Source organism: Mytilus galloprovincialis, chromosome 12 (genome assembly GCF_965363235.1).
Source record: "Mytilus galloprovincialis chromosome 12, xbMytGall1.hap1.1, whole genome shotgun sequence".
Lineage (NCBI taxonomy): Eukaryota > Metazoa > Mollusca > Bivalvia > Mytilida > Mytilidae > Mytilus > Mytilus galloprovincialis.
In genome coordinates this window covers 16,839,519-16,855,740 of record NC_134849.1, presented here as the reverse complement: position 1 = coordinate 16,855,740, position 16,222 = coordinate 16,839,519, and the positions used below count along the sequence as shown (strand labels likewise).

Sequence of the window (16,222 nt, the reverse complement as noted above, 5' to 3'; positions counted from 1 at the left end):
ACCCTTACAATTTTTTTGATGATCAATGCAATTGAATTAGAACATAAACTAGTTTGAACTCTGCCTTTTATCCTGGGTGGGAGCCCCCTCTCTTTAGAAATGGCTTAATCCACCCATGGGGTTTAAATAATTGCTTTTTTATCATTTGAAGATGGAAAAAAACTATTTACGTTATTACATGGGATTTGTTTCCTCTACAAATGGCCAAAAAGAGCTGTTTCCTGTCTGTGTATTGACTGGAGCTAGTTCTGACTGGTTATCCTCCATTTAAGGAACCAGTCATTCCAAGAGTTACCTTGTACTAGTCCATCTCTATTAATGTCAAGATATCAGTGAATTCTCTTCTTTTCAAATAGAGGTTTTTGGAAGCAGTCTTATGAAAAACAAAATTTGACATGATACATGTATCAAACTTGATTTGGGAACAAAAATGTTTCTTTTGAATTGTAAATTTTGGAACTTTTTTCTTAAGTTATTAAAGTTTAAAATTTAATGATTTTTATCACATGCAATTTGAATTTGGACAATTGTTTTTTTTATTCTAAAGAATCAGCATTTTTTTTACCATTTCTTTAGTTCACAATTTTTCTTTCTAAATTTGGTTCTAAAAAGTTTTCTACTTCATACCACTATTTTGCATTTAATAAATTTGTATTTTATATTTTCAGTGTTTCTTGTACCATCAAAACTTAAATGAAAGATCATTGCACTCATGTTGAAGTTGTGAAACTCCTAGTATGAAATTGTTTGAGGAATTTTCCCCACTTTTATTAAAATTTACAGACGGTACCAGTTTTGTGTAATTATGGCTTAACTGCAGTTTGAAATGTTAATAATTTTTCTAATTTTTCTTGAATTGGGATCTTTTTATCTAAAATCTTGTTAAGAAGGTAACAATTTTTGTTTCAAACTCATATCTTTAGAACTCTCATAATGAGCATGCAAATTGATTAAGATTGATTGTCATCACCAATTTTGACCTTTTAAAATTCCATATACCGTATTTAAATTTCAGTATTTAAAAGAATATTCTCCATTGTTATAAGAAAATATGAATTTGCACAACTGAGCTACTTCAGGCTATGATCAATTTTTGGAGTATAATTTTCATGCTTATGATGTGCATGATGATGAACTTAAAAGAAGGGATATTTTATTAAACTATGCTCCAAAATATTAGAAAATGTTTGTGATTTATAGGTGTTAGCCAATTACTATTCTGTTCTTTTTTATTACCTCTTTTTTTTTTTAGGTCTTTACATATCAGATGTCTCCAAACTAATATAAGAGCTATTATTTAGAGCTCTCTAAATAAAAGAAAATACAGGTTACCAATTTTAAAGTTCACCTGGTATTTTTACTGTGTTTTATGTATGAATAAAAAATATTATTTGTATATTACATTGAGAATTACTTCAACTGCCATGAATGGAAAAAGAAAATATTGTGAGATGCTTTTGAACATTCTTGGGACAATTGTACACTTGATTAAATACAATGGAAAGGACATTTCGTTAAGTGCATAAATTGGATTCAGTGAACTGAACAGCACAAAGAATTATGTTGAAAAGCATGAAAAAGTAACCATGGTAGCAGCTCCAAGGAAGATGGTTAAATAAATCTTCAACCAAGTCTGAGGCTTTACCAAGAAAATGAGAAGGCAAGTTTAATTAAGTCAAACAAGTTCTATACATTCTATACATTATTTGATAAAAAGTGTATTTTAGAGCATAAAACACAGTTACAGTGGAGAAAGTGATGTTGCTAACGTAAAATGTTATTTTTTGCCTTTCAATGGGAGATAACTCATTGTAAAATGTGCAGATGATTTACCTTTATGAACAATAAAATATGTTTAAACCATTATTTTTGTGGAGTTGAAATTCAATAAGTAAATTTCTAAGACTTTTTTTTCTTTCTTCATCTTTTACATAAATTGATTTTACAGTTATTGATGTTATACTTTTGTGTACACGTAGTCAGAAATCTGAACAATATTGGTAAATGTAGGGGAAATGGAAATATAAAGTATATAAATTGTCAATTTTTATATTTTAGGTTCTTTCTGTGAGATGTTTTCATGGTGTGGGAATAAGACTTGGTGGTCTAATACAGCTAATATTTAGGTAGGTACCAGTATACAGTTTCGAAAAGAAGAAAGAAAAAAAAGATAGATGTAGTACATGTATAAAAATAATTAGATCTATTTTTTACTTGCCTTGCCTTGAAATAATCAAACACTAAATTTCTGTTATTTATTTCTACCCTCTCTTTTGATATCAGTACAAATACAATGTATAGTGTAAATTGAAGGATCTAACATGTTTATTTGGTTTGTTATGTTGTTGGATTGCTGTCTAGTCAATATGTTCTCAACATCTAGTACATGAATATAACTCATTTCTTTTTAAATTTAATACAGTAACAAGTGATCCTTTTAAACCATTTTATTAACTATATGACAACATTTTATATTTCAGATTAGCTTCACAGCTTGTCTGTAAGGATTGAAGTTGGGAATGGGCATTGGAGCTGGCTTTTATGGTAAGAACCAGTACATAAATTAATGAATTATTCAGCAAAGAGCATGTACAAACCTAGTTCTTCATTATGCTAAGAAGTATTATACTTTAATTATGCAGAGAAGTAGTATACTGTGGATTCATTTATTTTCGTGGGTACCAATTTTCGTGGATTACGGAAAACTTGCAAGTTCTTGGATATTTAATTTCGTGGTTTTGCTGAAGTCTACATACAAGCCTATTGAAAATTTGTTATTCGTTGAACTTTTAATTTCGTGGTTCACCAGTACCCACGAAAGCCACGAAAATTGGTATCCCACGAATAATAATGAATCCACAGTACTTTAATTTTTCTTAAAACTATAATCGTATATATAATCTGGAAGGAGGACATTAGGAGGTATGAAGATAAAAAAAGGAAATAAAAAATTATACTGTTACTTAGAAAATCTGTTTTCTAAAATTGTTCCCATATATAAAGTAAAGAAGATCATTGTCAATGAAATAACTCTCTCAGAGACCAAATGACATGGATGTAAGCAACTTATGGTCACTATGGCCTACAACAATGAGCAAAACATATACTTTACAATTAACTATGAAACAGAAAGTAGGCGACATGAAAAAATGTGAAGCAATTCAAACAAGAAAACCAACAGCTAGATTTATGATGAAACAATGAAATAATAACAAATATGTTGAACAACAACCAACTACTTGTCATCCCTAGTTTGCCAAAGAAGACTGGTTGTTTGTAAATTCATGTCAATACATCACTTTAAAACAAAGTAAATCAATTTTCTATGCATCATCAATGCAATAACCAGTTACTGATTCCTTTCCATTGAATATTATTCTGACAGATATTAGAATGCATATTTCTTTTTCAGGTGACTTCAACTGTGGCTACAGGAAATTATTGTGCAATACAACTGAAACAAAAAAGAATGTAATTCAGACTATTTTTGTGTATGATTGAAAAAATGTTTATAATTTTTATCACAAATAAAAAAAAAAATGTAAAGATTCTCCATTTTCAGCAAGACTGGAAGTTGTATGCTAAATTGATACTTCAGAATTTTACAATATAACTTGTAGACCTACTTGAGAATATCTTTATAATGGTCCATGTGTATTCAAAAACATTTCCAGTAGGTTAAGAATGGAGAATCTAAAAAAAAAAAAAAAAAAAAAAAAAAGAAATGTATTTTTTTATTTTTCGTATTTGTATGATATAAATATTTTTCCAATGTTTTGTTATTTGTAGCATTGTTTTTAGCTCAAACAAATTATTTCAAAATAATCATAGTAAAGAAACATCCTGGTGAAAAAAGATTGATTGATTTTTAGTGTTACTCACCACTTTCAGCAATATTGATTATATCTTGGTGACCATTTTTTTAATGTTTGAGAAAGTAATGGGAGAGAACCACCAAGGTGCTAAATATTTTTTTGTAAATGTTTGAATATTTTATATCAAATTATTTATTTTTAATTATAGCTCTACAATTTTGTATTTTTGTTAGATATAGCAATGATGTGGAGTCCCAACAGGTGAATTTTTTTGGCAATGGGAGGTAATAAATTCCCCTGTTTAACTCCTCATTCTTGAAATTTCCTCATGGTAGGGAATATATAACTATTTACTTGATTTTCACATTTGTTTTTGCTTTGATATCAGATGCATACTAGCTAATACAAAAAAATGTATTTACTGTTATTCAGAGTTCTGTAAATAAAAAAAATGTAAACAGAGGTCTAGATAATAGTTTAGAGGGTGGGAGAAGTCATGGGTCATTACGGGTAGAATTGATTTGGTGAAATTTTCAAGATAAGAGATTAATTGAGAGTGCATCTGATATTTTTTATTTATTTCTATAAATAATGGACGATTGCAATTAAGATAATGATGACAGCCACCCTGGCAGCCAGGAGAGCAGCTCAAAGGAAGATGGTCAATAAAATCTTCAACCAAGTCTGAGGCTTAACCATGAAATTGAAAAGGCAAGTTTATAGAAGTCAAACAATTTCTATACATTTTCTAGAAATACATGTGTATAATTGTAAAAAAGTACATATTCATCTTTATTTTCGGCATGAAAAACATCTTTGAGGAATTTATTTACAAGTTTAATATTTTGAGATAGCAGGTACATTAACAAGAATTTCTAGTACAATTACAAGAGTAAATCCTGAGATAGGAATCAACTTTCATGGGGAGACTATAGTTTAATTAACAACAAGATTTGTTTATTCAATGGGAGACAACTCATTTTCATTATTCAAAGTAGTTGAGTGCAGAATTCAAATCATAAACCTTTGACTATTTTTGTTTGTTTTTCAATCTTTTATATAAATATTACAAAATATGTGAATGTTATACTATTGGTACATGAAGTAAGAAATCAGAACAATTTGTAAAGTAATCTTTAGGTTGACATAGAAATTGGTTTGTAAAATTAATAAATGTGTTAATTTCTTTTTAGGTACTTTCTGTGAGATGTTTTCATGGTGTGGGAATAAGACTTGGTGGTCAAATACAGCTAATATGAAGGTAGGTACCAGTAATATTAATCCTGTTTAAAAAAAATAATTCTCTATAAATAATATTATTTGAAAATGAATACTGACTTTAGGGTTAATGTTAAAAGCTTAAAGAATACCTTTGAATCAAAATGTTAAGTAACCTATAGGTGCAAAGGGTAATATTTAAATTACAAGACATACACTATTACTGGATCAGGGAAAGTGAATTATGCTGAAAACTGTTCTATATTGTGAAAAATTGGACCTTAATTGGCACTTTTGCGAAAACACCAGAATTGCATAATCAAGAGGTCATAACTTTGTAGTTTATATTGTTACATGCCAAAAAAGAAGTGGTTATTTTGTATCAAAAATGATACCACAACATTTTATATGTAGCATTTGGACCTGAATTAAAAAAGATTAAAATCTTATGGCGAACTTTAGCCCTTTTAAACCTACCGCTTTTAAGGATTGAATTGGGTTGTTGGATTGATGTCTTATCAATGTTCTCAAAACCTGTCACATGTATATAACCCATTTTATATAGAGTAGATATGGTATTCCAGGAGTGATCCTTTAAAAAATTTTGATTGACCAAGTATTTTATATTTCAGGTTAGCACCACAGCTTGTCTGTAAGGATTGAAGCTGGGAAAGGGCCATTGGAGCTGAATTTGATGGTAAGAACTAAAAAAAAGATTGAACTATTCATCTAAGAGTACTATGTAAATGCACCATGGACTTTTTTATGTACACATGTAGATCTAACATTTAAAAAAAAAAATCCAAATTAAAAAGTTTATTTATACCGGTAATCTGGATAGGAGGATATAAGAATAAAGAGAAGTTATAAGATTGCCAACTACACAACTATCAATAAAGGAAGCAAATTACAGTCACCGTAGGACGTTCAGCAATGAGCAAATATCTATATGAATGTAAATAATGCAACTGGTTGAATATCACAATAGGAACTCAGTGTATTCATAATTTTAATCTCTGATGCAAAATAATAAATTTTGATATAGGCTTAATCATATGTTTTGACAGATATGTTTAAGAATATTTATTTCTTTTTCAGGAAACATTGACTGTGGCTGCCACATAAAATGATTATATGATATAACAGTGAAAAAGTTAGTCAGAAAACTTTTGTATATGTTTTAGAAAATGTAATTTTTTACAACAAAAAAACAAAAAAAAAAGAATGTGTAAAGATTCACCACTTTCAACTAGATTGGAAGCTTGTATTTAAAATTTCAAAATTACTCTTACTTTTCTTGTCGTACTTATAGAAACTGAACGTTATATGTTTCATAATTTAGATCTTATTCGTTATTCTCCCAACCCCCTGTAACTCTGTTTCATTTTTACTTTGAAAATGAAATGAAACAGAAACAATTTACTTGTAAACTTAATAATGGTCTGTCTAGTCCAAAGGCTTTCAGTCGGTTAAGAATGGAGAATCTAAAAAAAAAAAAAAATAATTAAAAAATTGAAAAAGAATATATTGTGTTTTTGTGTTTCCTGAATTGTTACATATTTTTCCAACTTTTTGTTATTTTTTTGCAGTGCTTTTAGCTAAAAAATTAAAGTTATTTCACTAGAAACAAGAGTAGAACATATTGGTGAAAAAAGATTGATTGATTGATAGAATTTTGGTGTATAATGCCACTTTCAGCCCAATTTGTAATATCTTGATGGCCATTTTTTATGGGTTGAAAAAGTTAAAAGTAACAGTAGATACCCACCAACTATTCCCCCAGGGAACTGTCAATTCTAGTCAATTAAGCTTGGTTGGGTTTGAATTCTCAACCTCATTTTGACATGCTAGAGATACAATAATACTTCTTAGACCACTGCCACTAAGGCCTTTAGGTAAAATTTAAGGTACTAAATTAGTTTTTGAAATGTGTTGTAGTTTTTACATACCGTATTATTTTTTCATTTAGATTATACTATATTTTGTATTGTTGTTAAATATAGGAAGAATGTGGAGTCTCAACAGTGTCATATTTTCAAGGCAAGGGGAGATAATTCCCTTGTTATATTCCTCATACTTTAAATTTCCTAAGTGTTTATAGAGAATATAATTTTTTTTATTTTAATATTCACCTTTGTACATATTTTCTTTAAATATCAGATGTATACTAGCTAAAATGACTATTATTTTAGAGCTCTGTAAATAAAAAAAAATATGTAAGCAGAGCTCTATATATAGATAATAGATTTTGAGGGTTTGAGAAATAGTGGGTAACTACAATTGATGAGGGGAAAATTTCAAAAAAACTGATTTTGTTAAAACTGTAAAGTGCATCTGATATTTTTTTTTCATACATGTATAATGTTATTTCTGAAAGCAAATGGACAATAAGATAATGAGGACATGGACCTCCTTGGCAGTTATAATAGCAGCTCTAAGGAAGATGGTCAATTATATCTTCAACCAAGTCTGATGCTTTACCAGGAAAAATCTGTGGTGAGTTGAAATGTTCCACAAAATTTATAATAATATTATTATAGACTTTTAAAACTTTTATTTATTAAGGGTTTTTGTGTGATATTGAAGATATCTGCATCATTTCATAACATTATTTTATAACTTGTATTTAATGAAAATGTTTTCTACCTTATGTATTAAGTCAATATTTTGAAGATATTATATAACAAATTCATAAGAAATGATACAAGGCATAGTTATGTTTCTCTTCTTAAGGTGGTACCTAACACTAACTCTGTAAAATCAGCAGAACGTTTTAATGAAGTTGTGTTCATATGGGAATATTAAGCTTTTCAATGATCAAAATAAGTGTTTGTCAAACTGCTATATAACCAGTGTAATTTTTCTGATTAAACGGTAGGTTCAAATTTTTTGAAAGTTTTATATTTTTGTCAAAGGGTCAAAGTAAATACTTTGTCAAAATTTTAAGAAAATTAAAAGAGGCAAATTAATTTTAGTTAAAGTGTTAGGTACCACCTTAATTTTATCTTTTAAACATATTTTTTATTTCAGGTTGTTGAAATTACAATGTTTTCCTGGTGTTGGGAGTAAGACATGGATATCTGATATTGTTAACATTTTGGTAGGTATTAAAGCTTTTATTTTTAATAATTTTAATAGTATTTGACATCAATAAATTTTTTGAAGGTTTGAAATACTATACAATATGATGAAATACAAGTTTATTTTTTGCTAACTTAATAAAAATGAAAATGTAAATCGGGAATGTGTTGGAGAGTTAAAAAAAAAACCTTACAAAGGGCAAAAAACATAACCAGTAGTTTGATTTTGAATACCAATTATTTTCTTGCAGAATTTTGTTTGTTATCTGAGAACTTTTAAACAATTATTATGATGTACATATTTTTTGAAAGTTGAGAATAACTGACCTTGAACTTTGTTTTACAGGTTAGCATCACAAGTTTTCTTGGGGGTTACTTGCTTGGGGAGTTACTAGAGCTGTTTCAAGGTGAGAATTTATTCATCATCAAACAATTTAAATTTATTTATTATACAATGTATCTAATTTTAAATGCCCCTAGATATCTATATATCTATCCTAAATATATGTCAATGTAAAATGTTGTACCTTTACTTTAGAAGTGTATCTATATATACTGATTTGTCTCCCTTGCCCTGAACAAGATTAGGACCGAGACTACAATTAATTCCTCTATCAGTTCTTTATAACGTTTTGTCGCATTAAAAAAATTTGCCTATTCTTTTTGTCTAATTTTTGTTGTGTGCAATGTACAGTTCAAGTCCAAAAATATATGCAATTTTCAGAAAAATTGCATGTTTACATCATACAAATTTGGCCAATACACATCCATACCCCTATAAGCAAGTCAAGAGATGTTCCAAAAAGTGTAAATACTACCTTTTTGCACCTACCTGAATCACTCTTTCATTATCAAAATCAGTTAAAATAAAACATCCAAAAGTTTATTTCAGGTCTCTTCTTTCATTTCCACCCCAGAAAAACTCAGAAATGTATGAGAAAGGGAAAGAAAAAAAATACACTATAATTAAAGGGAACTATATTCATGGACAACAAAAAGTAGGGTCATTAATTGTGGTCTTGGGCCAGATGTGAAGGGGGAGATAATCTGATATCAAGTAAAACCTTAAGCTATCATAAAAATGATGATCATGTATGATAACTGCTTTACATTCAGTCATTCATATTTTCATTACAAATTTCAAAAGAATTTATTCCTACTTTTTATCATGGAGAAAAGTTTGTTTGGATCTCAGTAAGGGTCAATAAAACAACAAATAACAAAATATTCATTAAATTTTACTTTTTATTAAGTGAACTTACCAGCAGTTTCTGCATTCAATGTGTTAAATATTTCCAATAATTGCTCAGGTATTTGATGTCATATAGTCTCATAATTGTAAAGTTTGGAAAATTTATTTTTGTGTATTGACAGATTTCAGTAAAATGAAGTAGCAAAAATAAGAAGAGTTTTCACATTCATTGATATGGTTTTTTTTTAAATTGAATTTTATTATATACCCTTAAGATTATTTTGATAAAATAATTGAAACTTAACTTTATTTCTTTTCAGTTGAAAGTGTAACAGTTGCTGCCTTGTATGGTAAAATCCTCCGACAATAATCCTGCAAACAATCGGATAAACTGTTACTATCTCTATTGGAACAATCTGTAGACAGTAGTCTTGTAAGCAGAATGAGTTTTTAACAAATTGTATTTTTATTGCTATATTGAATTTCAAATTATAGATTTTTTTTTAATTTATATTACTTGCATTCAATTATTGTTTTGTGATTGATGAAAAATTAAACTGAAATTATTGTTATTTGAGGGGTCCCAAAGGTATGCCATATGGTTTCTCAAAGTACCCACACGACGTACATAGGTTAACATATATTTTTAAGTTATGTACATGTAAGCCTTACAAGTGCTTTGTGAAATGAATTTTGTCGGTTACAATCCAAAATAGTATGATTTTGATGGCCAAACACTATGAAAAGAGAATATGAAACTGGTCCCCTGTTAAATATTTTAACTACTAAGTTTTTGACTCCAAATAAAAATGTTTGGGTTTTGGGTTGGGTTTTACTCCACTGACTGCCTAAGAGGGGACCAGGCCTGCCCAAGTGATTCCCTTTATAATCAACAATTTTTTCCCACAAAAGGGGGGGGGGACCCTCTAAACCGCCTCTGCAATGGGAAGATTTGTGTTTTCTGTCTGTTTGTCCATTATCATCTCTCATCCACGGCTTATAAACTATTGGTAGATTTTCATTGAAACTTTCAGATTATCTTCTGTAACTAATGGCAGTGTTTATTTTATTTTATTATAATGACATTTTGGGGTTCCCAATTGAAAGAATGGCCCTTTTAAATACTTTGTTTCAACTTTTGGAAGCATCTCCTAAAATGAGTTAATCATATGAAGGATAGGTTAGTTTGAAATTTTTTTATTATGTTTTTATCCTGCTTTTAATCTTGTCTTTACAAGTTGGATCTCATTATGACAAAATTGTCATGACATTAATACAAATTTTCAATATATTCTACTTCAAGACAATAGTATATTACCACTGTAGCTTTGAAGTATATATAAGGTTTGCTATAACAACATTTGTGTTTTATATGATTTTATCTGATTTTAGTGGTTTTATCTGATTTTATTTGTTTTTATTGTAAAATCTTGTTATACCAAGCCTTAATATGATTGGGTTTGTTCGGAAACTAAAAAAAATTACTTTTACATGCAGATATTTATTTTCATAATGAGATCTGACATTTTTATGCTTTTAACTCTCTGTTAAATTCATAAACATTCTATTTCACCCTTCAACTATTGATGCAGTCCTTAGAAGATTGATCAAATTGTTAGATTTGTGGATGCAAGTTGAGAATCTGCTCTAACTAAATCTATGTTGATATCAGCTGAACTAACTTATCCTTCAATATGAGTAATAAGATATAAGAAAAGAAAAAATCCATTCTTTGATTAGAGAACCTTTAGAAGTTATAAAAAGTAGTACACAATGTCGGCAGAGACTGAAGATTATTTGAAAGTATCTGGAAAGTCCCATTTAATCTTGATAATTGTGGGTTAAAGTTGTAGATGGATGAGCAAACATATCATACACTGAATCACTATACCACATTCTGGCCTAATGCATAAATCAGACTATAAAATAACTGAACACTAGTTATCTGCCTTCCTGGGTTCCATAAATAAATATAAAAATATACTACTTAATTTTAAAAACAAATAGCTTAGAAATTTGGAAGGAGTAAAGAAACTATATAGTTTGAAACAGCTTGAGGTTAAAAATGTGAATGAATGAAATGTAATCTGTTCACTGGAGGATCCAGAAATTTTCATAAAGGGAAAAAAAAGGGGGTGCTCACCGGTTGTTAGAGGGGCCTCCACCTGTGGTACTCCAGTGATTTCCTAAATAATCAACCAAATTTTTCCCACCTCTGCTATTTCATTGGTAATCTAATCATTTTTGCACCGATCAAGATATTTAGTTTGTTTTAATTACCCAGTAAATAAGTTGAGTAATTGTAAAAAAAAAAATTTTGTACATGCATGTTTTAATATTTTTGTATTATAGGTTTTACCACAGTTTTACTTTGTATAAGAATTGTATTGTTTTTGGATGTCATTTTAAAAGTTGAGACAAACTGAGGATTCTTTTTTTTATATGGAATTCTATTATTTATTTATAAGTTAAGTAAGGACTAGAAAGCCTTAAGTTTATATATTAAACAAAGAATAGTCACTAAATGATTACAAAATTCATTACATGTATCAAAAAATTTACATGATTTGATTTTAATTCATACTCTTTTATACATAATTATATAGACTAAGTAATTACATTAGGATTATTTAACCCAATAATAAAAACAACCAGGAAAATAGAAAGTATCCGCAGTACTGTCATTTATTTTGCGTTATTGTAATATTTTGCTACTGATACCAAACCCATGATGCAGATCCTTTTCCTCCTTTTTATTTAAAGATAATTTACAACCGTGATCAAAAGCATATCACAAGTAACTGTTTGTTTGATACTTGCACACATCTTAAAAGAAGCAGCTTGTGTTTGGTTTCATCTGGTTATTTTGTATCATGTAGGATCATAATAATTGGTAATTAAAATTTATTTGGAAAATCATCTTATCTTAATTGTATCTGGATGACAAGTAAAGGGGGAAGAGGTTTCTGTGGTTGAGGGTATGACACATGCAGATGCTTTAATTATATTTAATTATATTTATTTATATTTAATTATATTTCCATCACTTAGCGTCTATCATCATCATTGGCTTGGCAGTGTATCATCAGCAGAACTTAGGGATACTTAACAGGGTTGTCTTTTTTAAAACTTTATTGTCCAAACTTTAAAGGTGCTGGATAGCTTCATATTTGTATCAAGATGCCAAATGGTCTTTTTATTTGACTAGTTACCCCATTTTTATGTGTAATATGGACAACTATATTTGGTACAAATGTATATGGATTCATTGCTTAGGTATACATATAAAGAAGAAGTGGTGCCATTCCTAATGGGACAACTCTTGTGAAGAGACCAAATGACATTTACAACTAAGGAGTCTTTTATACAATAACATCAGTGGTCTTGTATTAGTGTGTTCGCCTCAAGTTGGAACTCTGGCATGTTAAAATCAAACGACTCAACAATTGGTATTTGCTGCTGCTCTTCTTGTGGATTGCACAAAGCAGGGTAATATTCATGTACCTGTCCTAAATATGCATTTAATTGCCAAAGGACTTTTAACAGCTGTCCATCATTACCATCATGAGAGATCGCCTAGCCTTACAAAGTCATGGTTCAGTGATTAATGTTCAGTTTTGGGATTAGGTATTTGTTTCCCTGAAACTTAGTAATTCATTTTGTTTATTCAATACATAGAATAATTGTAGGGTTTACACCTCTGTCTAACAAGGTTCATCTGACCTTGACCTTATTTTCATGGATATTTTAGTCCATAATTATTTTTTTTTTCGAGCCTGCAACTTTTGTCACAGAAAGCTCGACATAGGGATAGTGATCTGGTGGCCACAGCAGTGTTAGCTAACTTCTTAAAAGCTTTATATTTTAGAAGGTTGAAGACCTGGATGCTTCATACTTTGTATATAGATGCCTCATGTTACAAAGTTTCCGTCAGTCACATGTCCAATGTCCTTGACCTCATTTTCATGGTTCAGTGACTACTTGAAAAAAAAGTAAAGATTTTTTGTAATGTTAAATTCTTTCTTATTATTAGTAATAGGATAACTATATTTGGTATGTGCGTACCTTGCAAGGTCCTCATGCCCGTCAGACAGTTTTCCCTTGACCTCGACCTCATTTCATGGATCAGTGAACAAGGTTAAGTTTTGGTGGTCAAGTCCATATCTTAGATACTATAAGCAATAGGTCTTGTATATTCGGTATATTGAAGGACTATAAGGTGTACATGTCCAACTGGCAGGTGTCATCTGACCTTGACTTCATTTTCATGGTTCTGTAGTTATAGTAAAGTTTTTGTGTTTTGGTCTGTTTTACTTATATTGTATGCAATAGGTCTACTATATTTGTTGTATGGAATGATTGTAAGGTGTACATGTCTAGCGTGCAGGGGTCATCTGACCTTGACCTCATTTTCATGGTTCAGTGGTCAAAGTTAAGTTTTTGTGATTTGGTCTTTTTTTCTAATACTATATGCAATAGGTCAACTATATTTGGTGTATGGAAACATTTTATGATCTATATGTCAGTCACAGGTTTTTTTTTTTACCTTGACCTAATTTTCACGGTTCGTTGCTCAGTGTTTAGTTTTTTGTCGAGCCTGCAACTTATGTTGCAGAAAGCTCGACATAGGGATAGTGATCCGGCGGCGGCGGCGGTGTTAGCTAACTTCTTAAAAGCTTTATATTTTAGAAGGTGGAAGACTTGGATGCTTCATACTTTGTATATAGATGCCTGATGTTACGAAGTTTCCGTCACTCACATGTCCAATGTCCTTGACCTCATTTTCATGGTTCAGTGACCACTTGAAAAAAAAGTTCAGATTTTTTGTAATGTTGAATTCTCTCTTATTTTAAGTAATAGGATAACTATATTTGATATGTGTGTACCTTGAAAGGTCCTCATGTCTGTCAGACAGTTTTCACTTGACCTCGACCTCATTTCATGGATCAGTGAACAAGGTTAAGTTTTGGTGGTCAAGTCCATATCTCAGATACTACAAGCAATAGGGCAAGTATATTCGGTGTATGGAAGGACTGTAAGGTGTACATGTCCAACTGGCAGGTGTCATCTGACCTTGACCTCATTTTCATGGTTCAGTGGTTATAGTTAAATTTTTGTGTTTTGGTCTGTTTATCTCGTACTATATGCAATAGGTCTACTATATTTGTTGTATGGAATGATTGTAAGGTGTACCTATCTAGCAGGCAGATGTCATGTGACCTTGACCTCATTTTTATGGTTCAGTTGTCAAAGTTAAGTTTTTGAGTTTTGGTCTTTTTATCTAATACTATATGCCATAGGTCATCTATATTTGGTGTATGGAAATATTTTATGATCTTTATGTTAGTCGCGCAGGTTTTATTTGACCGTGACCTCATTTTCACGGTTCATTGCACAGTGTTAAGTTTTTGTGTTTTGGTCTATTTTTCTTAAACTATAAATAATAGATCAACTATATATGTTGTATAGAAGCATTGTTAGCTGTACATGTCTGCCTGGCATGGTTCATCTGACCTTGACCTCATTTTCAAGGTTCATTAGTCTTTGTTTAGTTATCTTGGTTAATGTTAAGTTTATGTGACAGTTGTATTAAAGCTTAGCTTTATACTTAGGACTATCAATATAATATCAATGATTAGTATAGAAGGCGAGACATTTCAGCGTGTGCACTCTTGTTGTGTTTTGGTGTGTTTTTCTTAAACTATAAGCAACAGGTCAACTATATTTGTTGTATGTATGGAAGAATTGTTAGCTGTAAATGTCTGCCTGGCATGGTTCATCTGACCTTGACCTCATTTTCATGGTTCATTGGTCAATGTTTAATTTTCTTGGTAATGTTAAGTTTATATGACAGTTGTAATAAAGCTTTATATTTAGGACTCTCAACATACGATCAATGATTGGTAAAGAAGGTGAGACATTTCAGCTTGTGCACTTTTGTTTTTATTAGGATTATTTCTTAGAAGTAAAAAAGAGTTATAAAAGAAATTCAAAAATAGGTTAACTGTATTTGGTATACAGAATGATTGAAAGGTTAACGTGTTTGTCTGATGAGGTACATCTGACCATGACCTAATTTTCATGTTTTGTGGTCTGCATTGACTTTTCATGACACGGTTCCACCTAATGTGAATGTATCAGATTATTGTAAGGTGGTTTATCTAAAATTTCCGTTATTTTCATAGGTCATTGCAATTGATAATGTTGCCTGTTTTAAACTCTATTTCTTTTTAAATATAAAAAAAGAAGATGTGGTATGATTGCTAATGAGACAACTATCCACAAAAGACCTAAATGACACAGATTTCAACTATTAGACAGATGCCAAGTGATCAAGAAGAGCTCGGTTGGCCCTTATGGCCTTGTGAGATAAAAAGTACAGATCAGAGAGTACTCACAGTTTAAGTGCCAAAACAATTAATAAAAAAGTTATGTATCCAAGACTAAAATATCAATCGGTACACCTTCAACATCCAAAGATTAAAGTATAAAGACACCATTACCAGTCAGAGAAAAACATGACCTTGTTGCACAGCCAAAATATAGGTATCTACAGATTGTAGTACCCTGAAAAAACATATGTGTTTTAATTTACTAATAACAAAATCAATACTTATACCAACAAAATCATTATCCAAAGATTTAACTACTGGGTTGAATAGGTAAACCTTTTAAATTTTTTTATTCAAATAGTATCTAAATTTCCAGGCTTGATTAACAACATCAATGTAAAATTTAGGATGTTCTATTTCATTTGAAATAAGTTTTCTACAGGACCAGTAAAACTTGCACACCAAATATTTGTATTTATGAGTTTACTGCAATTTCAGTCATGTTGACTTATTTGTAGATCTTATCCTGATCATTTTCCTTTTTTAGAAGAATTTTCCTCAGATATAGCTGTTTTTATGATTTCC

The 16,222-nt window shown here is 30.0% G+C and overlaps 2 long non-coding RNA genes across 2 annotated transcripts; both read left to right on the top strand.

Moving 5' to 3' along the window:
• Positions 1-509: 509 nt before the first annotated feature.
• Positions 510-4,954, top strand: LOC143054722 (uncharacterized). The gene is made up of 4 exons (XR_012971803.1): positions 510-1,660; positions 2,059-2,126; positions 2,481-2,544; positions 3,413-4,954. It is a non-coding gene; the product is annotated as an uncharacterized LOC143054722 (long non-coding RNA).
• A 1,183-nt stretch (positions 4,955-6,137) lies between these two features.
• Positions 6,138-11,917, top strand: LOC143054281 (uncharacterized). The gene is made up of 4 exons (XR_012971623.1): positions 6,138-7,529; positions 8,064-8,133; positions 8,460-8,520; positions 9,626-11,917. It is a non-coding gene; the product is annotated as an uncharacterized LOC143054281 (long non-coding RNA).
• Positions 11,918-16,222: the final 4,305 nt, after the last annotated feature.